At 40.0% G+C, this 26,524-nt stretch overlaps 1 protein-coding gene across 3 annotated transcripts in view; it reads right to left on the bottom strand.

The window, feature by feature from the left end:
* LOC129460220 (putative zinc finger protein 726P1) overlaps positions 1–26,524 on the bottom strand; it is a 73,813-nt gene that overhangs the window by 4,833 nt on the left and 42,456 nt on the right. The window contains exons 4-6 of one of the 3 annotated variants that reach the window (XR_010115319.1): positions 22,694–22,781; positions 22,089–22,202; positions 21,190–21,285 (exon numbers count right to left, since the gene is read on the bottom strand). The gene's annotated coding sequence lies outside the window, so the exon portion shown is untranslated. Of the gene's footprint in view, positions 1–856; positions 1,009–3,060; positions 3,204–21,189; positions 21,286–22,088; positions 22,203–22,693; positions 22,782–26,524 lie in introns of those variants that run through there. The other 2 variants (XM_063616455.1, XM_063616456.1) reach the window with 2 other exon arrangements.

Here is a 26,524-nt window from a genome sequence, read left to right as displayed (position 1 = left end):
TTTCAAGTCAAAGACAAAAAGATTATCTTTGAAGATGCAAGATAAAAGCGATGTGCCAGGCCAGGCATGGTGGCTGCAGGCACTTTGGGAGGCAGAGGTGGACAGGTCACCTGAGGTCAGGAGTTGTTCAAGGCCACCCTGGCCAAGATAGTGAAACCCTGTCTCTACCAAAACGACAAAAATTAGCCGGGTGTGGTGGCACATGCCTTGTAATCCCAGCTACTCAGGAGGCTGAAGCTGGAGAACTGCCTGAACCTGGGAAGTGGAGGTTGCGGTGAGTTGAAGTCACACCACTATGCTCCAGCCTGGCTGGGGGATAGAGAGAGGTTCAGTCTCAAAAAAAAAAAAAATTATTAAGTGAGAATTATACCATCAGTGAATCTATCCTGCCAAATAAAAAAAATAAAAACCTTCCAAAGTAATGAAATTCTAAAAAAGTATATTGGAACTGCATATGCCCTACATATAAAAGGTGCTAACAACAGTTCCTTTTATTGAAAATAACATGATTCAAAAAACTACACATAATTATATAAAAATACATTATTTTTGGGGAAAAATATGCAAATACACAAAAGTAGAATTTCTTAGCATTATCCTAGTGACGCAGAAAACATTTTTAATTATTCTCTGAAATTTGAATGATAAAATAATAGAAACCACTATAAACATTGGTTAATGAATATACAACATAAGAAGATACAATTAGCAACATCAATGACAAATTTGAGGGAAGATGTAATAAAGAAGAATTTTTGTATGCAACCTGTTTTTCTACCAGATTAAAATGTATTGTTGTATCTTTTAGACATTATATGTAGTCCCCAAGGTACCACAAAAATATTTGTATACATACACAAAAGAGGTTAGGCATGGTGGCTCATGCCTGTAATTCCAGCACTTTGGGAGGCCGAGGCGGGTGGATCACCTGAAGTCAGGAGTTCAAGACTAGCCTGACCAACATGGAGAAACCTCGTATCTACTAAAAATACAAAATTAGCCAGGCATGGTGGCACCTGCCTGTAATCTCAGCTACTCAGGAGGTTGAGGCAGGCGAATCGCTTGAACCCAGGAGGCGGAGATTGCGGTGAGCCAAGATCAATGCCATTGCACTCCAGCCTGGACAACAAGAGTAAAACTTAGTCTCAAAATAAATAAATAAATAAATAAGTGAAAGCATATCAATGCAAACATCAAAAAGACACAAAGGTGGAAAGAGAATAAGAGACAAAGGGAAATAATCAAATAAAATACATAATAAAATAACAGTAAGTCTTTCTAACAATTAAAAAAGACTGCAAGTGGCAGGATGGAAGTAGACATTCCATGCAAACATTAATCAAATAAGAGCAGAAACAGTCAAAATAATCATACACAAGCTTCATCTTAAGTCAGAAAGTATAATATGTTATAAAATGTGCTTGAAATTGAAACTCCAAAGAAACAAAGAAGGACATCAAAAAATAATAGATTCATTCACTGGGAATCTATGACAAATTTGTGTGTGTGTGTGTGTGTGTGTCTCACATTAGGTTTCCAAGTATATAAAGCAAATATTGACAGAATGGAAGAAACACACAGAAAGCAATATAATTAGAACAAGGTATTTTAATACCACACTTTTTGTAATAAAAATAAAACAAGAAAGAATGTTAATAAGGGAACAGACTACTTAAAGGCAGTATAAAACAATTATTTCAAACAGAGTTATGGAGAACACTCCTCAACAACATCAGAATACACACCTTTCTAATTAGCTCATACAACATTTCCCTTGATAGACCACATCTTAGGACAAAAAGGAAGTCTCATCAAATTTTTTAAAAGTAAAATTCTATGAACTACATTCTATGACCAAAATGTAATGAGAGTATACAACGATAAGAGAAAAAAAAAACTGAAAAATTTACAAATATATAGAAATCAAACAACACACTCTTGAGTGTGCTCTTATACAAAGGTTGAAATACTTAATGTTGCAGAGTCCATCCTGCTCAATGCAATCTACAGATTTAATGCAATATTTTTCAAATTTCTCATTGCATTTTTGAAGAAATAGAAACAGCAACCTCAAAAGTATACAGAGTCTCAAAAGAAAAACAAACTATCCAACAATAATAAAAAAAAAAAAAAAGAAAGAATGCTGCAGGCATTAAAGTGCCTGATTCAAAACACATTACAAAGCTACTGAATTAAACAATTTGATGTGAGTATAAAGGTGGAAAAGTAGACTAATAAAATAGAATGCAGCACATATATAAACTTTCACATATATGGTGATATAAGTAGTCATTCATAGACTCATAATTATTGCAGCATTGTTACTGTAAGCCAATAGGTAAAAACAATGCAAATATCTTTCAATAAATCATTCAGTAGATATAATTTGAAATATAAAAATTCTTCCCAGGCATGGTGGTTCAAACCTGTAATCCCAGCACTTTGGAAGGTCAAGGCAGGCAGATCACAAGGTAAGGAGTTTGAGACCAGCCAGGCCAACATGGTGAACCCCGTCTTTACTAAAAGAAAAAAATACAAAAATTAGCCAGACATGCTGGCATGTGCCTGTAATCCCAGCTACTCGGGAGGCTGAGGCAAAAGAATTGCTTGAACCCAGGAGGTGGAGGTTGCAGTGAGCCAAGATCGTGCCACTGCACTCCAACCTAGGTGACAGGGCAAGACTTTGTCTCAAAAAAAAAAAAAAAAATTCCTGGAATATACTCAATATTCAAAAGCAGGAAATATTCTACCAACTATAAATATAAATCTTGATGGCATTATGCAAACTGAAATGAGCCAATCACAAAAAGACAGAGATTTTATGACATATATGAAGCATTTATACTGTTAAAAACAAAAAACAGAGTGATGTTTGCAAAATGCCATAAAACAGAAAAAATTGTGGCCAGGCATGGTGGCCCATACATGTAATCCCAGCACTATGAAAGGCTGAGGCAGATAGATCACCTAAGGTCAGGCATTTGAAACCAGACTGGCCAACATGGTGAAACTCCATCTTTACTAAAAATGCAAAAATTAGCCAGGCATGGTGGTGGGCACCTGTAATTCCAGCTATTCAGGAGGCTGAGGCATGAGAATTGCTTGAACCTGGGAGATGGAAGCTGCAGTGAGCTGAAATCATGCCACAGCACTCCAGTCTGAGTAGCAGAGCAAGACTCCAGCTCAAAAAAAAAAAAGAAAGAAAAAATTAAAAATTAGTACTTCTTGTTTATAATATGGATTAAGATTTAGCTTTGCAAGATAAAAACATTTTAGCAATAGTTGCATGACAATGTCAAGATAATTGATATGATTAAATATTTAAAAATATTTTGTGGTAAATTTTGTTATTTTTTGACAAGAAAAAATAAACAATAATAACTAAAAGAGATACAGAGTTGTGATAGTTTTCAATTACATTCAACTCCAAAAGTGTTTCTCCCACACAAAAATCATATAGATTTACAAATAAATAGGTTGTAGAAATTATAAAAATTTTATGGGCTGAGCATGGTGGCTCACACCTGTAATCTCAGTACATTGGAAGGCTGAGGCGGGCAGATCACCTGAGGTCGGGAGTTCAAGACTAGCCTGACCAAGATGGAGAAACCCTGTCTCTACTAAAAATACAAAACTATCAGCCAGGCATGTTGGCACATGCCTGTAATCCCAGCTGCATAGGAGGCTGAGGCACTAGAATCGCTTCAACCCAGGAGGCAGAAGTTGCGGTGAGCCAAGATTGCACCATTGCACTCCAGTCTGGGCAAGAAGAGCAAGACTCCATCTCAAAAAAAAAAAAAAAAGAATTGTATGATGACTCATCTACACAGAATTAGAAAACTATTCACAACAAACCTACACAACAAATATACAAGTTACAAAAAAAATACAAGGATAGTATTTATTTTTGTATACAGGAAAAAAAACAAAGAGATAATTCTATTGGAAAAAGATACATAGCTCATTCATGTTTGACTTTGTTCCACACTGTCTTAAATTGTACAATGTTAAAAATTAGCATGCATAATTATAATAAATACTAAAAAATCAAAACACAATTAATGGATGTGTGGTGGCATACCCTAAAATATATAACACAAAAATCTATAATTGCAAAACAACGTAAAAACATGGAATGTAAAACTTATTAGATACCTTGGGAGGCCAAGGCAGGCAGATCATGAGGTCAGGAGATCAAGATCATCCTGGCTAACATGGTGAAACCCAGTCTGTACTAAAAATACAAAAAAATAGCTGGGTGTGGTGGCGGGCACCTGTACTCCCAGCTACTCAGGATGCTGAGGCAGAAGAATGGCATGAACCCAGGAGGCAGAGTTTGCCGTGAGCTGAGATTGCGCCACTGCACTCCAGCCTGAGCAATGGAACGAGACTCCATCTAAAAAAAAACAAAAACAAAAACAAAAACAAAACAAAACAAACAACTTACTAGATAACCATCAACTAGATTTAGGAAATCTTAGAAGAAGAAAATGAAGAAAAAAAATACAGAGGTTATTTGAATATAAAAAAGGGTGAAAACTTCCCAAATTTTGATGTAATAAAAAAGTATTTTCTAACCAATAATACTTGATTTAAATTTACTTCACTTTAAAAAGAAGATGAAAATAAAGAATTTCCAAAATAAAAGGTGAAGATGTTCATCACCACTAGCACAGTTGTACAAAATGGTACATGGTGGCCCCAGGCACCATGGCTCATGCCTGTAATCTTAGTTTTAGGAGGTCAAGGCTGTCAGAACACTAGAGACTAAGAGTTTAAGATCATACTGAGACTCTGCAAAAAAAAAAAAAAAAGAAAAGAAAAAAAAGGAAAGGAATGCTAAAATGAGTCAATTTTGCTTAAAAACAAAATAATAATGAACACCATCATAAAACTGAAGTAGAGGATGTAGAGAAAATTAGTCCTTAGCTCCTCTCCTCCCATAGAGCAAGGATGGGAAAAACAAGTTTTCCTCCTCTCCCAGCTTCCCCATCCCTTTAGTAATTTCTCCTTAGTGAAACTCAAGGTTACTTCACAACAACTCCAGTTTCTCTGTTCTGGGCAACATGACAAGGTCACAAGACGAGCTTGAGTAAGACGTGTACCAGCTGCAAGGCCTCCTTTAGTTTGTTAAGTTCCTGTTTTCCTCCCAATGCAGCTGCAAGGTCAGTATAACCTGTCACTGTTTAATAAACTGCCTTTGTTCTGCTTCTGTGAGCCTGCTTGCTTGCACCAGGAGCCTTGTGCCACTAGATGGCCACCATGCACATATAAAAGACAAGCCCTGTCCTTGTCCAGGGCTCAGCTATTTGGGTGCAAATCCACTGAGCCAGTGCACACCTTAATAAAATCCTCCAGTTTCACTCACTAGCCTCTCCTGCCTCCTGTTTTCTGCAACACTTTGGTGAGCCAGCCAGGAGATGGAGATGACAGGTTTGCTGTCTGCTTTGCCTGTAGGTGTGAGGCCCCAAGCCAGGCGAGACCCATGACCTCAGGTGCCATTAGGAGAACTTAAACCTGAAGAAGGGATCAGCTCTCCCACAACCCGGTGCCCCTCCCAGACAGCAAAACAGAATCTAAGGGGCTACAGGACGATTCCAGGAATAGTGCGCTACAGGACCATGGTAAGGTTTTGGGGCCCAAGGCAGGAACTGTCCCATAAGGATGGAAGGGGAGCCTGATCACCTTCTGAGGTGTAACTAGTAGACTGACACAGGACGCAAGAGTGGTTTGCAAAGTCAGGGAAACTTACACCCCAAGTGACTAGGGCATAAGAGTGGCTCGCAAAGTCAGTTAGGAAAGAAAACTGGGAGTGGGATGGTGTGTGACTGTGTGAAAGAGATGGTTTCGGGAGGAACCAATGCGGACAGTCACATGTGGGGGCTGCAGGTCTCTTAGTATAGACTGTGCGCTCTGAGCGAATTGTGGGACCAACCAGGACTAGTGGCAATCCACATATGGTTTATGGAGGTGCCTCACAATTTAGTAATTGTGAGGGGATTAACAAACTCCAAAGCTAAGCAGCATCTGAAAACTCCTGCGAGGGGGATGGTTTAATTGGTCTGAATCGAAAGGAAGAGTGAATGTGTTGTGCTGTAATGGGGAGGAAATGGGAGGGAAGTCAACAAAACCCACCCCATTAGAATGTATATTAAGGAACTTTAAGAAAGGTTATCTGGGGGACTATAGAATTAAGTTGACCCCCAGATGCTGAGAACTCTCTGTGAAATACAACGGCCCTCTTTTGATGTTGGATGGCCAGCTGAAGGAAATGTAGATAACGAAACAATTGGCTGTGTATTTAAGGTGGTAACTGGGGTCAGAGGACAGCCAGGGCACCCAGACCAGTTCCCTTATATTGACTCATGGTTAAATATAGTACATACTCGACCTGCATGGTTGCAGCCTTGCCTGGCAGCTTTTCGCTCAAGCTGAGCCTAAGCCACCAAAAAAAAAAAGAAAAAAAAAATCAGCTTTGCTGGAAGCTACAGAGACAAAGGGAAAGCCACAGGAAAGACGGGAAAAACCAATTTTGGAGGAACCACCAGAGGAGATAGAAACCCCTCCTCCCTATGCACCAATCTACCCACCTTTACCAGGGCTGGCCACTGAGCAGCCCAACTCAGATGGTATCATGCCCCAGGCTACACCCTGAAGGGGCAAATCTGAGCCCCTGTCCCAGGAGGCCAAGAAGGAAGTCAAGATGATCAAGTAGGCCACCTTCAATTTGCCCACGCCTGAGCTTTGCAGATGCCCCTCCAGAAAACACAGGGACCTATTTATGATGATGAACAGGGCCAGGTCCAAGGTGGGCAACAGATTTTTATTTACCAGCCTTTTTCTACCACTGATCTCCTAAACTGGAAACATCATACGCCCTCCTACACGGAGAACTTCTAGGACCTCAAAGATCTGAAGCAGTCTATCTTCCTAATGCACAATCCAACCTGGCCAGGTTGCAGGAATCTCCTCCTAATGCTGTTTAACACTGAGGAGTGTCAAAGGATAGCCCAGGCAGCTCTCTGCTGGCTAGAAGTCAGTGTGCCTGAAGGCACCTTAATGTCCAGGCATATGCTCAGGGCCAATTCCCAGAAACGGATCCCAACTGGGACCCAAATGATGCAACCCAGCTTCAGCGCCTGCAAAGGTACTAAAAAGCATAGCTGCAAGGATTGAGGGAAGGTGGAAAAAAGGCAATCAATATAAGGAAGGTCTCTGAAGTACTCCAGGGAATTGATGGGAGCCCTAGCCAGTTTTATGAGAGACTCTGTGAGGCATTCCAGTTTTACACTCCATTTGACCCTGAGGCTGCTGAAAATCAGTGCATGGTGAACGCAGCATTTGTAAGACAAGCCCAGGGTGACATCAGACAGAAGCTGCAAAAGCTAGAGGGTTTTGCAGGCATGAATGCCACCCAGCTTATAGAAGTGGCCACCAAGGTGTACGTTAACTGTGACCAAGAGGCAAAAAAGGAAACAGAGCAGAGGCTTAGGAAAAAGGCCAACCTGTTAGCGGCAGCCCTCACAAAAAGGAAAATTAACATTGTAAAGGGACGTGAACGTTCACATGGGTGTGGGCATGGAAGAGGCCAAGTTGAACAGGGAGCCAAGAGATAGCTGAGGCTAAAGGGAGGTCAATGTGCGCAGTGCAAAAAGAAGTGACACTAGAAAAATGAATGTCCAGAGGGCAATGAAGAGAATGGCAAAGGCTATGAAACAAAGAGGCCCCCAGCCAAGGGCTGCCACACCCTGAGGGAGCCAGATGCTGACCTGATGGGGCTGACAGAGAATTAAGAACATAAGGACTAGGACCAACCGGGCTCCTTCTCCCTAGGCCCCCAGGAGGCCATGGTCACATTAGAAGTGTGGAAGAGGGGAGGGAGCCCCTCCTCTGAGAGGCAGACCAGGAGAAGGCATTTAAACAAATCAAAGAAGCCTTAACTCGGGCTCCAGCCTTAGGACTACCAGGTCTAACTAAGCCTTTCTTTCTATAGGCCCATGAGCAAAAGGGAATGGCTATAGGAGTCCTAACTCAGGTCATGGGATCATGGCATCGCCCAGTGGCATACTTATCCAGACAGTTGGACTCCATGGCACTGGGATGGCCCCCATGCTTCAAAGCATTAGCTGCCACAGCCCTACTGGCATGGGAAGCTGACAAACTAACTCTAGGACAGCAACTAACCATCTGAGTATCGCACTGAGTTATAATATTAATCGATCAGAAAGGGCACCATTTGTTATCAAATCTGATAATGAGTTGGTATCAAGGGCTTCTATGCAAGAATCCTCATGTAACTCTAGAGACTGTGAACACTCTAAACCCAGCTACTTTGCTCCCTATTGAATCAGAACCAGGAGGCCCTCTTCATTGCTGTATAGACACAGTCGATGAGGTATTGTCAAGGTGGAGAGATCTTACAGACCAACCCCTCAGGGACCCAGATATCGAGTACTTTACAGATGGAAGCAGTTTTGTACTGGAAGGAGTCCAGTGGGCCGGGTATGCGGTAGTAACATTGCACTCAGTGGTGGAAGCTCAGTCTCTGCCCACAGAAACTTCAGCCGAAAAAGCAGAGCTGATAGCTCTAACAAGAGCCCTTTTGCTAGCAAAGGACAAAAAGATCAATATTTGTACTGATTCCAAATATGCTTTTGCCACATTGCATGTCCATGGAGCTATATATAAGGAGAGAGGAGTTTTAACTGCCAGGGGCAAAGAAATAAAATACAAAGAAGAAATTCTACAGCTCTTATATGCTGTATGAGCCCTAGAGAAGGTAGCTGTAATGCACTATAAAGGACACCAGAAGTCAGGGACACCAGAGGCCAAGGGAAACGGAAAAGCAGACAGAGAAGCAAGACAGACAGCAATGACTGCTCCACACTCTAGAAAAAGAAGCCCTGACCATGCCTCTCCTCCCACAATCTCCCCTCCAGGAGACCCAAAGTTACTGTCCAAGTGACAGGGCCTGGTTTGCCCAAGAATCTGGAGAATATATTGAAGGAGGATGGTGGAAATTATCTAATGTGAGACTAGCCATCCCTGAAATGGTGGCCTCCAAATTTGTGAGGCAATTCCACCAAGGAACTTACATGGGAAAAACGGCACTAGAGATGCTTTTAGGACACCACTTCTATGTGCCACGGCTCACTGCCATCACATGAGCCATTTGTGGACAATGCATAACTTGTGCCCAGAATAACCCATTACAGGGGCCCACAAGGCCCCTGGGAATGCAGGAAATAAGGGCCACACCTTGTGAAAATCTGCTTATGGAGTTGCCCCAAGCAGGGGGATATTGACACATGTTAGTACTTGTCCGCACCTTTTCAGGATGGGTCAAGGCTTTCCCCATCAGGACTGAGAAAGCACGAGAAGTAACTAAAGTATTGTTAAGAGACATTATCCCCGGATTTGGACTGCCCGACTCTAGCGTCCGACAATGGACCAGCATTCATGGCCAAGATAGTTCAAGAACTAACACAGCTATTGAAAATAAAGTGGAAGTTACACACAGCCTACTGGCCACAGAGCTCAGAAAATGTGGAACACATGAACCAGACACTCAAACAGCTACTAAAAAAATTTTGCCAAGAAACCCATCTAAGGTGGGATCAGGTCTTGCCCATGGTCCTCCTCCGAGTGAGGTACACCCCCACCAAACAAACTGGGTATTCGCCCTATGAGATCTTGTTCGGTCGCCGGGCGCGGTGGCTCACGCTTGTAATCCCAGCACTTTGGGAGGCCGAGGCGGGCGGATCACAAGGTCAGGAGATCGAGACCACGGTGAAACCCCGTCTCTACTAAAAAATACAAAAAATTAGCCGGGCGTGGTGGCGGGCGCCTGTAGTCCCAGCTACTCGGAGAGGCTGAGGCAGGAGAATGGCGTGAACCCGGGACGCGGAGCTTGCAGTGAGCCGAGATTGTGCCACTGCACTCCAGCCTGGGCGAAAGAGCAAGACTCCGTCTCAAAAAATAAATAAATAAATAAAAAAAGAGATCTTGTTCGGTCAATTTAAAGGTGATCTCTGTGAACTAGAGGAATTAGCCTTAAGGAGACAGATGCAGGCTTTAAGAATAGCCATGCAAAAAATTCATGGCTGGGTATGGGAAAGAATGCCCATAAGCCTCGCAGACCCAATTTATCCCTTCAGACCCGGGGACTTTGTTTAGGTTAAAAAATGGAATCCAACAACACTGGGACCCATATGGGATGGGCCCCATATTGTAATCTTGTCTACTCTCACTGCTGCTAAAGTTGCAGGAATCGTGCCTTGGATTCACCACAGTTGGCTGAAACTGGTAGCCCAGGACAAGTGGACCAGCCAGCAGGACCCAGACCATCCAACCCAGCTGATCCTATGATGGGACTGAGGTGCCAGTGAAGACTACAACAGCCCTGCTCTGGTCACTTCGGAAGCTGACCAGTCTACACACGGCGGAAGCTTGAGGAAACAACAGCCCTGCTCTAGTCACCCCAGAAGCTGACTCGTCTATGTATAGCCAAAGCTCGAGGCATCATCAGGAAAGTAAAAGTGGTTAGAAATCTTAGGTCTGGAAACTTTCCTTGTAATATTAATTGTTTTACTATTGTCCTGTTGCTTTGCTCAACCTCCTCCTCTAGGAAAGGACCTCTTCTCTCCATGCTAGGTATAAATATGTTATTCATTACTTTTGCTATTCCCCTTAACCATGTTAAAGGGAGACTCCTTAGAAGGATGCCCCCACTGCACTGACAATATGTAGACAGGAAACACCATGACTAGAACCCTGTTGTATCACACTTATTATAGGTATGCAGGGACCCATTGAGGAACTTGTACACACAACCAGATAACCTACTCAATCAGCAGCCCAGGAAGTGGCCAGCCTTATATATGTTATGACCCAAAGTCCTTACCTAGAACCTAGTTTGAGGTTCGTGTCAGGTCGAAAGAAATAAAAGGGGAATAACCATAAAGAATTAAAGATAATGAATGGCCCCTGAAAGAATAATGCAATACTACGGCCCAGCCACATGGGCAGATGGATCATGGAGATACCGCACTCCTATTTACATGCTAAATCACAACATATGGTTGCAGGCAGTACTGGAGATCATTACAAATGATACTGCAAGAGCCTTAAATTTGCTAGCTTGGAAATCTACAGAAATGAGAATTGCCATTTATCAAAATAGACTGGTTTTACCTCCTAGCCCAAGAGGGAGGAGTATGTAGAAAGTTCAACCTGACTAATTGCTGTCTAAAAATCGATGACAATGGAAAGGTCGTCAAACAAAAAGCTGCAAGAATTCAAAAATTAGCCCATGTTCCAGTCCAGACTTGGAAAGGATGGTCTCCAGATTCCCTCTTCAGAGGTTAGTTCCCATCCCTTGGAGAATTTAAAACCTTAGTAAGAATAGTTCTAGCCATATTAGGAGTCTGCCTCATACTCCCTTGTCTCTTACCCCTCCTGGTCAAAAACATCTAAATGGCCACAGAGGCTCTTGTAACCAGGCAAGCTACTACACAACTAATGGCTCTAACTAAATATCAGCCTTTGCCAAATGAAGAAAACTTGCCTTTTCATGAAAAAGTAAGTCCTAGTGATGCTTTCTATTAAATGTCATTTATAAAAAGCATCAAAGGGGGAAATGAAGTAGAGGATGTAAAGAAAACTAGTCCTTATCCCCTCTCCTCCCATAGGGCAAAGATGGGAAAAACAATTTTTCCTCCTCTGCTAGCTTCCCCCTCCCCTTAGTAATCCTTCCTTAGTGAAACTCAAGGTTACTTCACAACAACTCCAGTTTCTCTGTTCTGGATAACATGACAAGGTCACAAGACGAGCTTGAGTAAGACATGTACCTGCAAGGCCTGCTTTAGTTTGATAAATCCATGTTCCCCTTCCAATGAAGCTGCAAGGTCAGCATAACCTGTCACTGTTTGATTAACTGCCTCTGTTCTGCTTCTGTGAGCCTGCTTGCTTGCACCATGAGCTTTGCGCCACTAGATGGCCCATGCATGTATAAAAGACAAGCCCTGTCTTAGTCCAGGGCTCAGCTTTTTGGATGTGAATCCATTGTGCCAGGGTGCACCTTAATAAAATCCTCCAGTTTCACCTACTGGGTGTCTCCTGCCTCCTATTTTCTGTAACAAAGCCACATATAAAATAAAAGTCTATATTAAATGTAAATATACAAATATAGAAATCTTTACTATCATAATAATGATGCATAAAACCCTTAAAGCTCCTCTGTAGAATATTTAAAACAGAATACAATCTGCATAAATATGTTAATAAATACACAAAATAATATTTTTATTTACTTTATTTTGAGATGGAGTATCACACTTGTTGCCCAGACTGGAGTGCAACAGCACAGTCTTGGCTCACTGCAACCTCTCCCTCCCGGGTTCAGGCAATTGTCCTGCCTCAGCCTCCCGAGTAGCTGGGACTACAGGCATGCACCACCATGCCTGGCTAATTTTGTATTCTTTAGTAGAGACAGGGTTTCTCCACATTGGTCAGGCTGGTTTCAAACTCCTGACCTCAGGTAATCTGCCCACCTCAGCCTCCCAAAGTATTGGGATTACAGGCGTGAGCCACTGCACCCAGCCTAAAAATGTTTAACGTTAATAACAAACTGAAAAATATAGAGGTATAATTTTATATTCAATTGAAGTTGTCATGAAACTAAAGTATATTGTTTGAATTTTAAGATATTTAATGTAAACTCCATTTTTTTAAGATAATGTGGTTTGGCTGTATCCCAACCAAAGTCTCATCTTTAATTCCCAGATGTTGTAGGAGGGATGCGGTGGAAGGTAATTGAATCATGGGGGCAGGTCTTTTCTGTACTGGTCTCATGATAGTGAATAAGTCTCATGAAATCTGATGGCTTTATAAGGCAGAGTTTTTCTGCACAAGCTCTCTATCTGCCACCATGTGAGACATGCCTTTCACCTTCCACCATGATTGTGAGGTCTCTTCAATCACACGAAACTGTAAGTCCAATAAACTTCTTTCTTTTGTAATTTGCCCAGGGTAAGGTACGTCTTTATCAGCAGCATGAAAACACATGAATAGACAACATGATTATAAAGATAATATTTAAAGAAACTATGCAAAACAAAATTAGAAAAATAATTGAAGCACATCACTACACAATTAAAATAAAATTTAAGGCAATAAAACAGTAAATAAGAAAAAACATACCACTCAGGAACACATAAAACAGTAACAATAAAACCAGTAACTTCATTTTTAAGAAGCAGTTTTAAATATAAATTAATTAAATCACTTAATAAAAAGAAATGTAATCTCAGGACTTTGGGAGGTTAAGGCGGGCTGATCACTGGATCTCAGAAGATTGAGAACAGCCTTGACAATGTGGCAAAACTCTGTCTCAACCAAAAATACACAAAAAACTGGCTAGGCGTGATACTACACACTTTTAACACAGCTACCTAAGAGGCTGAAATGAGAGAATCTTCTGAGTTTGTAAGTTGAGTCTACAGTGAGCCATGATCACAACACTGCAAACTAGCCTGGTTGACAGAGTGAGACCCTATCTCAAAAATAAATGAATAAACAAGTAAATAAATAAAATTATAAAAAGAAAAAATAAAATGCTTTACTGGCTTAAGAAAAAAGCAAACAGTATGTTGCCTACAAGGGAATCATTTCAGCACTAAGTCAAATAGGCTGAAAACCACAGAGTGAAAAAAAAAAACTATACTTTATGGAAATAGTAACTACAATTGTGTATTAGATATAGTATGTTTTAAGTCAAGTGCTAACATGAGACAAACATTGACATTACACACTCATAAAATGTAGTAAATCAACCTATCTACCTGTCTGTATGTATACGTATATATAACATAAGGTCCCCAAAATATATAAAGTAAATATTGACAAAAGTAAAGCAAGAAATACATAGAACATAATTGTAGACATCAAGACCCCATTTTTAATAATAGAAAATTCAGATTAAAAAATCAACAAGAAAACAAAACCTAGACGACATTAGAGACTGTATTAATCATTTTGCATATAGAGGAATACCTGAGTGGATAATTTATAAAGAAATGATTATACGGCTCACAAACCAGCAGACTGTACAAAAAGCGTGTGCCAGCATCTGCTTCTGGTGAGTGTCTCGGCAAGCTTACAATCATGGTTGAAGGCGAAGAGTAACTGTACCTGTCACATAATAATAGACAGAGCAAGTATGAGGTGAAGGAGCCTGGTTCTCCTAATAAACCTGCTTTCATTTGAATTAATGGAGTGTAAACATTTTGATTACCAAAAGGATGGTGCCAAGCTATTTATGAAGACTTTGCTCCCATGACCCAAACACCTCCCACCAGGTCCCACATCCTGAACATCAAAACCATATTACAGACCAACTAGGTTTAACAGATGAGTACAAAACTTTCCAGTCAAAAGCAAGAGAATACACAATATTCTTATTTGCACCTGGTGTATTCTGTTAGGACACATACTAAGTTTTATTAAATTTAAGAATGCCAGCTGGGTGGTGTAGCTCATGCCTATAATCCCAACACTTAGAGATCAAGGTGGGAGGATCACTTGGAGTTAAAAGTTTGAGGCCAGCCTGGGCAACATAGTGAGACTCTATCCCTACAAATAATCAAAGAATTATTCAGACATGGTACTTTATGTTTGTAGTCCCAACTACATGAGACACTGAGGAGGAAAGATCACTTGAACCTGGTAGGTTGAGGCTGTAGTGAGCCAAAATCATGGCAGTACACTCCAGCCTGGGTGACAAGAGTAAGATCCTGTCTCCAAACAAAAACAACAAACCCAACAACAATAACAAATACATTTAAGAAGACCAAAATTATACACTTTGTGTTTTCTGACCAAAACTGAATTAAGCTAGAAATTAAAGGTAAAACTAAAAAAAATCCAAAAGTACATGAAAATAAAACACACTCTTCAACATATGTTTGCTCAGGAATCAAAAAATAATAATTTTTCAAAGATGTCAATACAACTTACAGTGGTAGACAAATTCAATATAATCTTCATAAAAATCCCAATAGCAGTTTTTTAAAGAAATATTGTTTAAAATGTTAAAATTTTATTATTATCTCTAGCCAAACACCCATGAAAAAGAACAAAGATGCATTACAATTTCTGATTTTGAAACATATTAAAAGCAGCAATAACAAACACAATGTGGTACTGAAAAAAAGACAGATAAACAGATGAAAGAACAGAGAGCCCAGAAATAACCCTTCTGAATATGGTCAAATAATCTCCCACAAAATTGACATGAGCACACAATAGAAAAAAGATAATTTTAAAACTGAATATCCATACTGAATTATCCATACTGAATATCCATACTGAATTGCCCATACTGAATATCCACACTGATAAAATTAAGTTTGATTATTTCCTGAAACCATAAGTGAAAAATCTTTTAATCAGACATAGAAGATAACTTCTTTTTTTTTTCTTGTTTTTATTTTGAGATGGAGTCTTGCTCTGTTGCCCAGGCTGGAATGCAGTGACACAGTCTCAGCTTGCTGCAACCTCCACCTTCTAGGTTCAACCAATTCTCCTGCCTCATCTTCCCAAGAAGCTGGGATTACAGGCGCCCGCCACCATGCCTGGCCAATTTTTATATTTTTAGTAGAGATGGGGTTTCACCATGTTGGACAGGCTAGCACGGTCGCTCACGCCTGTAATCCCAGCACATTGGGAGGCCGAGGTGGGCAGATCACAAGGTCAGGAGTTCGAGACCAGACTGACTAACATGGTGAAACCCCATCTCTACTACAAATACAAAAATTAGCCGGGGGTAGTGACATGTGCCTGTAATCCCAGCTACTCAGGAGGCTGAGGCAGGAGAATCGCTTGAACCTGGGAGGCAGAGGTTGCAGTGAGCTGAGATCATGCCACTGCACTCCAGCCTGGGCAACAGAGTGAGACACTGTCTCAAAAAAAAAAAAAACCCATGTTGACTGTCGGTAGAAAACAAGGAGGCATCCATTATTTTATGTTATAAATGTACTTCTTATAAATAAAAATAAAATTATTATCAAATACAACAATTCCACTTATTAATCTATATCTAAAATATACAACATAGGACCTTCAAGACATATTTGATACAATGGAATATTATTGGCCGGGTGCGGTGGCTCACGCTTGTAATCCCAGCACTTTGGGAGGCCGAGGCGGGCGGATCACGAGGTCAGGAGATCGAGACCACAGTGAAACCCCGTCTCTACTAAAAAGTACAAAAAAAAAATTAGCCGGGCGTGGTGGCGGGCGCCTGTAGTCCCAGCTACTCAGAGAGGCTGAGGCAGGAGAATGGCGTTAACCCGGGAGGCAGAGCTTGCAGTGAGCCGAGATTGCACCACTGCACTCCAGCCTGGGCGAAAGAGCGAGACTCCGTCTCAAAAAAAAAAAAAAAAAAAAAAAAAAAAAAAACAATGGAATATTATTCAGCCTTAAAAAAAAATCTTAAAAATCTTGTCACATTTAAAGATACATTTTGAGAATATTATGTCAACTGAAATAAGCCAGTAATGAAATCATAGATATTATGATTTCACTTATGTAAGATATATAAAATAGTCACACTCATAAAAACAGAAAGTGGAAGGGTGTTTGTTAAGGGCTGGAGAGAGCATAAAATGAGTAAATGTTATTTAATGGATACTGAGTCTTAGTTTTATAAGATATAAAATTTCTAGAAGTCTTTTGCATAACAATATGAATATAGTTAATATACCTGAAATACACAACTTTTTTTTTTTTTTTTTTGAGACAGGGTCTCAATCTGTCACCCAAGCTTGAGTGCATGGCACAATTATGGCTCACTGCAGCCTCACACTCCCAGGCTCAAGTAACCCTGCCCCTCATTCTCTCAAGTAGCTGGGACCACAGGTACACACAACCCTTCCTGGCTATTTCTTAGAAAAAGAATGTTTGTAGAGAGGGTGTCTCCACATTTTGCCAGGTTGGTCTCAATCTTTTGGGCTCAAGCAATCCTCCTGTCCTGGCCTCTCAAAATCCTGGTTTTACAGATGTGAGCCACCACCATGCCTGGCCGTGACATGTACATTTAAATAGATTTAAGAAGCTAAATTTTATGTTACGTGTTTTCACAACAATTACTTTTTAAAAAACTGAAAAAAATACCAAATTTTAAATCTTTAAAAATTACCTCCAAATCACAAAGTGTTTGTCTCACACAAAGGAAATACATATTCATCATTAAACACATGACAAAAATGAGACTATTTCCAAGGCTACTCACTTAGACAAGATAAAACCAACATCAAAAATGAGCTAAGAGGTCAGGCACAGTGGCTAATGTCTGCAATCCCAGCACTTTGAGAGGCTGAGGTGGGCAGATCACCTGACGTCAGGAATCCGAGACCAGCCTGACCAACATGGAGAAACCCCGTCTCTTATAAAGAAAAATACAAAATTTGCCAAGTGTGGTGGCACATGCCTATAATCCCAGCTACTTGGGAGGCTGAGACAGGAGAATTGCTTGAACCCTGGAGGCACAGGTTGCAGTGAGCCGAGATAGTGCATTGCACTCCAGCCTTAGCAACAAGAGCAAAACCCTGTCTCAAAAACAGAAAAAAAAAAAAAAAAGAGAGAGAGAGAAAAAGAGAATGAGCTAAGACAAGCTACAACAAAAATTGGGGTCACATTTGCAGATACAAACACACACATATCTGATTGTGATAGACATATGGCCCATTTATCTTTTAATTAAACCCCTCATTAACTTAAAGTATACAAACATAATTGCCAGTTATCTAAAATTATAATACATAAGTAAAACCAAAAACACAATAAACTGATACTAAGAAATTTACAGTAAAAAAACACAATATAGAACTACAAGACAATAATAAATGCTTACTCATAAAATCTAGTTGGCAACATCAATGTACATTAACAAATAATTTGTCTAGATAACAGCAATGTTTGACTGTAACTGTGCATTCCCGGAAAGCAGGCATTTGAAATTACTGATATCTCCTGTATGGCAATAAAATTTCAGAGAAAAGGAAATACAATCATAAACAGGAGATGCTAATGAGAAACTTTTAATAGATAAGCATTTAAAAGAAACTAGTGCCAATTTTTGTTTTAAATGTTTGCTATTTTTACACAAAACTACTGTAATCCAAATTTAGAAGCAAATAATACCTTACACTGCTAAATTATGTATATATTTAGCAGAATATGGTTAGAGCCTCATACATAAAACAAATATTTGGGGAATAAACTATGTTATTATTTAGATATAGGCTGACAAAAGTGGTTGAAAATTTTATAATCCCTTTTTGCCTGCCTGCATACTAATTATCTAATTTAATTCAGGCACAACATGCAAATTCTAGTATATTGCGCTAAATGTCTGAATCTAAAATTGCAGACAAATTTAAAGTAGAAAATAGAAAGTAAAAATTTATATGAAGAGTGACTAACAAGATAAAATTTTAAAAAAGGCACCCTATTTTCTTATCCCCTGACAGCAAGAAAATTTGTCAGCCATTCCTGACGAAAATGCCTTTTTAAGAGAATCAAGCATCATGGTTTACACCGGTAATGACAGCTACATGATACATTAAAGAATTGCCTGCAGTCAAAATATTAAGACTTGCCTGGGTTATGTAACAAGACCCCATGTCAAAAATAAGTGCCTTTGGCCAGGCACATTGGTTCACATCTGTAATTCCAACAGTTTGGGAGGCTGAGGTGGATCACCTGAGGTCAAAAGTTCAAGACCACCCTGGCCAACCTGGTGAAACTCAATCTCTACTGAAAACACAAAATTTAGCTGGGTGGTGGCGGGCACCTGTAATCCCAGCCACTCGGGAGGCTGAGGCAGGAGAATCACTTGAACCCGGGAGGTGGAGGTTGCAGTGAGTCAAGATCACACCACTGCACTCGCCACTGCACTCCAGTCTGTGTGACAGAGCGAGACTCCATCTCAAAAAAAAAAAAAAAAGTGCCTTTAAGAGAGTTCTGAGATCCAGGAAGGGAGTTGTGAAACTCTGCTAAAGCCCAAGATTGAAGGTAATTCTGTTTAGAAGACAAGCCCTCATTCAGGTGGCAAACTACAGGACTACTGTTGTTGGCTACAGACAAGAAAATGTTCCACCTAACTTGGTTCCACTGAGAATTTTGAACTGTACTTTGTAACCATCTCAAACTCTTCCCAGTCACAGTCTGAGGGAGGTCCTGTCCTTCCAGAGGCCTGGAGGAAGACACCCATTTACAGCTATGCTGAGAGGCCTGCAGACCTTGGCCTTTACTGTGGTCCCTGAGGCAGTTCCGTGACTCATTTCCAGCTCCCTGAGCCACAGTTCATGGCCCGTTCTGCCTACGTAGAAACCCAAAGTGACCTGGGAAAATTCTCTCTTGTACTCAGTGAAAGCCATGCTCATCCACATCCTGATATAAAGAACACTATATGCAGACCAGACTGCAGAAACCTGCCCCTGGGTCTGCAATGCACAGCAAAGTCCTGAAAGATATTCACTCTGTCCAAAAATTAAATGAGAACTACAACTATCCAAGCCCCCTTTCTTTTTTTTTTTTTTTTTTTTTTTGGAGAGGGAGTCTTGCTCTGTGGCCCAGGCTGGAGAGCAGTGGCGCGATCTCGGTTCACTGCAAGCTCCGCCTCCCGGGTTCACGCCATTCTCCTGCCTCAGCCTCCCGAGTAGCTGGGACTACAGGTGCCCGCCACCATGCCCGGCTAATTTTTTTGTATTTTTAGTAGAGACGGGGTTTCACCGTGTTAGCCAGGATGGTCTTGATCTCCTGACCTCGTGATCCACCCGCCTCGGCCTCCCAAAGTGCTGGGATTACAGGCGTGAGCCACCGCGCCCAGCCTATCCAAGCCCCTTTTAACAAGACAACTAAAGGTGGACCCTTGTGCAAACCCAGCAGCCTTAAGACCAACCTACAACCCCTCTTCACTACAAACCCAGAGGGCATTCTATACATTGGGGGCCAAACGAAAATTTATTTTTACTTTCTGAAACCAGTTTATAAAATCTTGAAGAGGTGTTTGCTCCTTTAAATTTACAGACCCCATTGCAAAACAATTGCTTCTTATTGTCAATGCTTCTATTTTAATATAGCACTGAAAGTATGTGGATGAAGAAATAGTCAAAAGAAAAATTTAAAGTCATTGAAATTGAAGACCAAAAGTAAAACGTTGCTGTTGGTAGATCGTGTAATCTTATATAAAAAAAGAAAAAAGAAAAAACAGTACATTAAAACTTGTTTAAACTAAAAATATAAAATTAACATACAAGTATAAGTTATGGTTCCATACACTTAAAACAGTCTGATAAGAGAGAAAAAAAAATCTTATTTACAATAGCAATGAAATAATTAATTTTAGAACAAATTTAAACAAGGAGCTTGTAAATCTTTTAAGTGAAAGATGTATCAATGAAAAAAATTAGAGGACATAAATAAATTTAAAAATATTTTATTTCTACTGAAAGAATAAGTATTGTGAAACTGCCATATTATCCAAAGTCATCTCTAGATTCAATAAACTCCCTGTCAAAATTCCAGTTTTTTTTTTAACAGTAATGAAAAACACAACCCTAAAATATACATGAAACTACAATAAACTTTGAATAGCCAAAGCAATCTTAAGAAAAAAGAACAAAGCAGAAGGACATCATACTTCATAATTTCAAACTATATTTCAAAACTATGGTAATGAAAACAGGATGAAATGTGCAGAAAAAATGAACAAGAAAAACAATGAAACAGAAACTACCACTTTCGTGCATTTCAGACGTGATGTAAAAAGACAACTTAAAAAATAGTTTAACATAGAGTATCTCAAAATTATGGAGATATCTCTGTGTCCACAAAAAGAAGAAAAAAGAAGTCAGATTGTGCACTCTTTTTGTATGTCATGAACAGTATTTTAGCTGTCACTGTAAATTTGAAGGAAGAACATTGAAGGGAAATTAGAATTCTTAGAAATTTTATAAACATAAGACAGAACATGCCCCTATGTGACAGTATAATTTTTAAAAAATTTCAGGCTTTCCAGAAACTATTTCCTTTGGAACACAGCTCCCCAAATCACTTTAAAGACCTGCTTTCTTCTTGACTTTGGGCCTCTCATCCATGTTGTCTGTTGTATTCACTCTCACCTACCTGGGGGTTCATCCACCATCTCATGTCACTTCATATTCCAGGGCTCTTTTTCTTACTCCAGATAGGTGATCAGCTCTGGCTTAGAGACAGCAATACCTGTTTTATTAAAAATAACTAACATGAATCTTGCTCACATTCTCCAATTACCAACTTAGTAATGTGCTCAGTAAAGAGGATATAATAGAATATTCTAATAAATTTATCCCAATATACTAATTTATAACAGAAATGTTTAAATATTTAGAAAATACTTTTATCGGTCAGGTGCGGTGGCTCACGCCTGTAATCCCAGCAATTTGGGAGGCCAGGATCACGAGGTCAGCAGTTCAAGACCAGCCTGCCCAAGATGGTAAAACTCTATCTCTACTAAAAATACAAAAATTATCTGGGCATGGTGGTGGGTGCCCGTAATCCCAGCTACTCAGTAGGCTGAGGCAGGAGAATTGCTTGAACCTGGGAGGCGGAGGTTGCAGTGAGCCGAGATCATGCCACTGTACTCTAGCCTGGGTGACAGAGCAAGACTCCATCTCAAAAAAAAAAAAAAAAAAAAAAAAATTTTAATTTTGGAGGTTCTTAATTTCACTGCCTGGTACTACTGAATCAAAAATTGGTGATGACAATCAGATTTTAAGGTGTGAGTAACAATATTTTATGCAACTAAACTTCTGAAATTACCAATAATCTAAAGTGAAGGACACAGATCAGCTCAGGAATGTGTAAAGTTCAGGTCAAGATGAAACATCTTGAAGAAATTCTTTTCTAAACAGACAAATCCCCAGGATTTTCTTGAAAACAGAAATTTGAAAGCATAAATTACCAGAAAACAAAAGAGAAATTCTACAAAAGAGAAATGAAACCTTTAGTTTATATAAGGAATTTTGTATTAAAGTTACCCTCACCCAGGAAGGCCAGGTTTTCATAACATTCCTCTATAAATTCTGCTGTGCAGTGTCCAGGCACTGCCACTCCTCCAGAGAGAATTCTGTGGCCACATCCCTAAATGTCAACAGTCCCTGGAAAAGACACACAAGCACACATATTTACAAAGTGGCCATTGGCAGAATTTTCCATTTGACTCAAGGCAAAATGAGAAAGTAAATAAAACTGGTTCTGACTTATAAGAGTGACTGAAATTATCCAATAAAATAATTGTCAACACACAAACCTTTTCTAATGTATTCTCTAACTCGGAGAAAAGAGTGGCATAATATCCACATCAGTGTATATATGATACTTGTCTGGATGATAAAGTATAAAATTGAGGGCATAAACACTAAGGTACATTTTTGAGTACTGTATTTACATAATACAGAATGAGTTGTATACGTTTTTCAGATGAAAAAGACATAGTTGTTTACATTTTTCAGACAAAATAGACATGTTGACTTAGAAGGTACCACTCAAATTTTAATGTGTACAATAAACTGGACATCATGTTAATGCAGATTATTTTTTCAGGAGCTCTGAAATAAAGTCTGAGTTACTGAATCTCTACCAAGTTTACCAGTAATGCCAATGTTTTGGCCCCAAAAGATCATTTTGTCAAACATCCAGTAAGTGGAAGAGCCTGTGTCTTTTTCAGTTCTTCTGGCCTGTAAACAAAGATGAGAGCTTTCATTTACCAAAGAAAGATAAATACAAAGAAAACCTCAAAAACAGGGCAGCTGCCAGATTTAATGTGATGGTTTATGGACATCAGCTGCATACAGATACTTAATGATGAAGAGGAAAAAAAAACTCTACAGTGTAAAAATCTGTAAGAGAGCTTATTAAGCAAGTGAGTTATTAACATCAAATACACTAGGACAAGTTTCTATAGTGTGCTGATGCACCCAGGACACAGCATCACTACTGAGATACTGCCCCCATTAAAGTAAATTACAGTCTCAATTTAACCATAAGAAAACATCGGTTGTATGGAAAGTCCAAGATACAGATATTTTCCATGTTCTACAATTTTTAATAGTGACTTTAAGTAGTCTTTCTTTAGCACCCAAATAAGCAGGTATCTCCTGGTAATTTTTTTTTTTTTTTTTGAGACTCAGTCTCACTCTGTCGCCCAGGTTGGAGTGCAATGGTGTGATCTTGGCTCACTGCAACCTCTGCCTCCAAGGTTCAAGTGATTCTCCTGCCTCAGCCTCCCTAGTAGCTGGGACTACTAGCGTGTGCCACCACGCCTGGCTAATTTTTTGTATTTTTTGTAGGGATGGGGTTTCACTGTGTTAGCCAGGATGGTCTCAATCTCCTGTCCTCGTGATCCATCCGCCTCAGCCTCCCAAAGTGTTGGGATTACAGGCGTAAGCCACATCGCCCAGCCACTTTTTTCAGAACTTTTTGGGTAATAAATGCCATTCTGTTTAAATGAGCATTTTCTTAATGGTGTAATGCCTCGAAATAATAAAGAACACAGAAATAACCTCAACATTACATGTTCTCCATCTTTACTAAGAACCCCAGGTTTTCCCCATAGAAATCTAGAGTATAATTGCTGGATGCTGCGGCTTATGCCTATAATCCCAGCACTTTGGGAGGCTGAGGCAGGTGGATCACGTGGTCAGGAGTTTGAGACCAGCCTGACCAACATGGTAAAACCCCGTCTCTACTAAAAATACAAAAATTAGCTGAGTGTGATGATGCGTGCTTGTAATCCCAGCTACTCAGGAAGCTGAGGCAGGAGAATTGCTTGAACGCAGGATGTGGAGGCTGCAGTGAGCCGAGATCATGCCACTGCACTCCAGCCGGGATGACAGAGTGAGGTTCCGTCTCAAAAAAAAAAAAAAAAAAAAAAATGAAAGAAAGATAGATAGATAGATAGATAGATTATCCACACCTATCCATGTTCAACAGCCAAAGACAACATTTTTAATATTGCAGATCACGAATTCATGGTGAGAATTCTGCATGACATATAAGAAGCCGTGATGTAGAGAAGCTGTGATATACAGAAACGAAATATTTTTCAGAGATCCTTAACTATCATAAGCATTTATAAAAGTAGTTAAGAAAAACTCATTAGGGAGAAAAAACACAAGTATAGAAGTAAAGATTTGCAAGTACGAAGCACATGGCAATCCAGGAGGCACAGTGGACACAGCTCTTGATGTCAGAAATGTTTAGCTGAAAAAAAGTCATTTTTTCTCTTTCTCCTCCTCTAGAATTATTTCTCAGATGACATTTTCTGGACTAATTATACCTGCATCTTTAGAATATGCCTTTAAAAATTTGAGTACCACATGTTCATCTCTTACCACCACACCCAAAGGCAGAAAGCCCAAGACAGAAAAACTCTACCCATTTCTGTCCTTTATAACAGAAAGGATTTAGGAACTATAAGTTTCTCTGCAGCTGGGCAAGGCGGCTCATGCCTGTAATCCCGCACTTTGGGAGGCCGAGGTGGGTGGACAACTTGAGGTCGGGAGTTCGAGACCAGCCTGACCAACATGAAGAAACCCCATCTCTACTAAAAACAGAAAATTAGCAGGGCGTGGTGGTGCATGCCTGTAATCCCAGCTACTCAGGAGGCTGGCGGAGGAGAATCGCTTGAACGCAGGAGGTGGAGGTTGCAGTGAGCCGAGATTGCACCACTGCACTACAGCCTGGGCAACAAGAGTGAAACTCCATCTTTAAAAAAAAAAAAGAAAAAAAGTGTGTGTGTGTGTGTGTGTGTGTGTATATATGTTTTTTATTTTTTTGGTCCTCAGGTTCTCTGCTACAGACACTAGCAATTTCTGCTACAGTAATAGAAATATTGGCCACATTGTCCTGTCATTACCAAACCCAAACAGAACAGGTTCCTGTACCACCCTTTAGTGCAAAGGCGGCACTTAACTCTCATAAATGTATCTTGAACTCGTCATACTTGATTCTGGCACCTTAGAGTCACATGAGGCACTTAATTAAAACAAATAGACGCTTTCACCCAGAATATTAAGCAAACTGTGTAAAGGGCACAAGAGAGTTCTGCAAATTGACCATGTGATTCTAATTAGAAGCCTGGGCTTAAAACCACTTACCTAAGCATTGCTACTCGAGCTTTAATGAGCTTATAAATCACTTCGTAAATTTGGCCCCACTCTATGTAATATGATTCTGTGGGTTTGGAAAGGGTCCATAAATGCGTGTTTTAAAGAAGTCCCCTGTCAGTGCTGATGTCACTCTCTCTGGGCTCATTATTAGCACTGGTTAGAAAAATGAGGCACAGGCCGAGCGCGGTGGCTCACGCCTGTAATCCCAGCACTTTGGGAGGCCGAGATGGGCAGATCACGAGGTCAGGAGATCGAGACCATCCTGGCTAACACGGTGAAACCCTGTTTCTACTAAAAATACAAAAAATTAGCCAGGTGTGGTGGCAGGCGCCTGTAGTCCCAGCTACTCAGGAGGCTGAGGCAGGAGAATGGCATGAACCCAGGAGGCAGAGCTTACAGTGAGCTGAAATGGCACCACTGCACTCCAGCCTGGGTGACAGAGCGAGACTCCGTCTCCAAAAAGAAAAAAAAAAAAAGAAAAGAAAAATGAGGCACAGCACAGAGTCCCTTATATTCAGCAGTCTTGTCACAACACAAATACTTTTGATACAAATGAAGACAACCATCCTTTATCTTAAAGTATCATATTATTTGCTGGCTCTTTAAAGTTTACAGAGAAAACAGAAAGCAGCAATTTCTGAGTAAGTCTGCATTTAGAAAACAACATGTACACATGTACTAATGCAATGTTTATTAAGCAGGCACTGTGTGCTCAAAAAGACGTTACAGAGCACTGTGATGACCCATTATTTAATTCTGATAAAACCCTGTGAGTTTATACTAAGCGTTCAATAATTCCAAGGATTTAGAATAAGAACCCAGCATTTTTATTTCTTCTTCTGTTTATCTGTCACTGATTTTTTTAAAAAATGTATAGAATATAAATATAGACAGATGAGTGGGATACAGATAGAGTTTCATATAATTTAGATGAATTTTTGTTGTGTTTATATTTACTATTTTGTGATTTGTGAATCAACTACTATATCTGCAGGGACAGAAAACGAGTTGCTAAATGTAGTGTCTCTGCAAACAATGGTTTTAAAAAAAATGTAAGACCCTATAAATTATATTTTATATTTTCCATTTATCTGCTTTTGGGTTTCAGAAAATCATGAGCACCAACCCTAAAAAAGCAACAGGATGCATCACCCAAAACTCTGATCTCTTCTAGTTAGTTCTGTGAGGCAAGACTGCAGAGTATGGCCACACCTAAATAAGGTCTTCAAAAAGGGTGAATCTGATCAGGGCTGGGGCAGGGTGTAGAGCTAATGTAAAATTCTGTTTTTTATGCCACTGGGGAGTATTTT

The sequence above is a fragment of the Symphalangus syndactylus genome, chromosome 13 (genome assembly GCF_028878055.3).
Source record: "Symphalangus syndactylus isolate Jambi chromosome 13, NHGRI_mSymSyn1-v2.1_pri, whole genome shotgun sequence".
Taxonomy (NCBI): domain Eukaryota; kingdom Metazoa; phylum Chordata; class Mammalia; order Primates; family Hylobatidae; genus Symphalangus; species Symphalangus syndactylus.
This window is presented reverse-complemented; position numbering and strand designations above follow the sequence as displayed.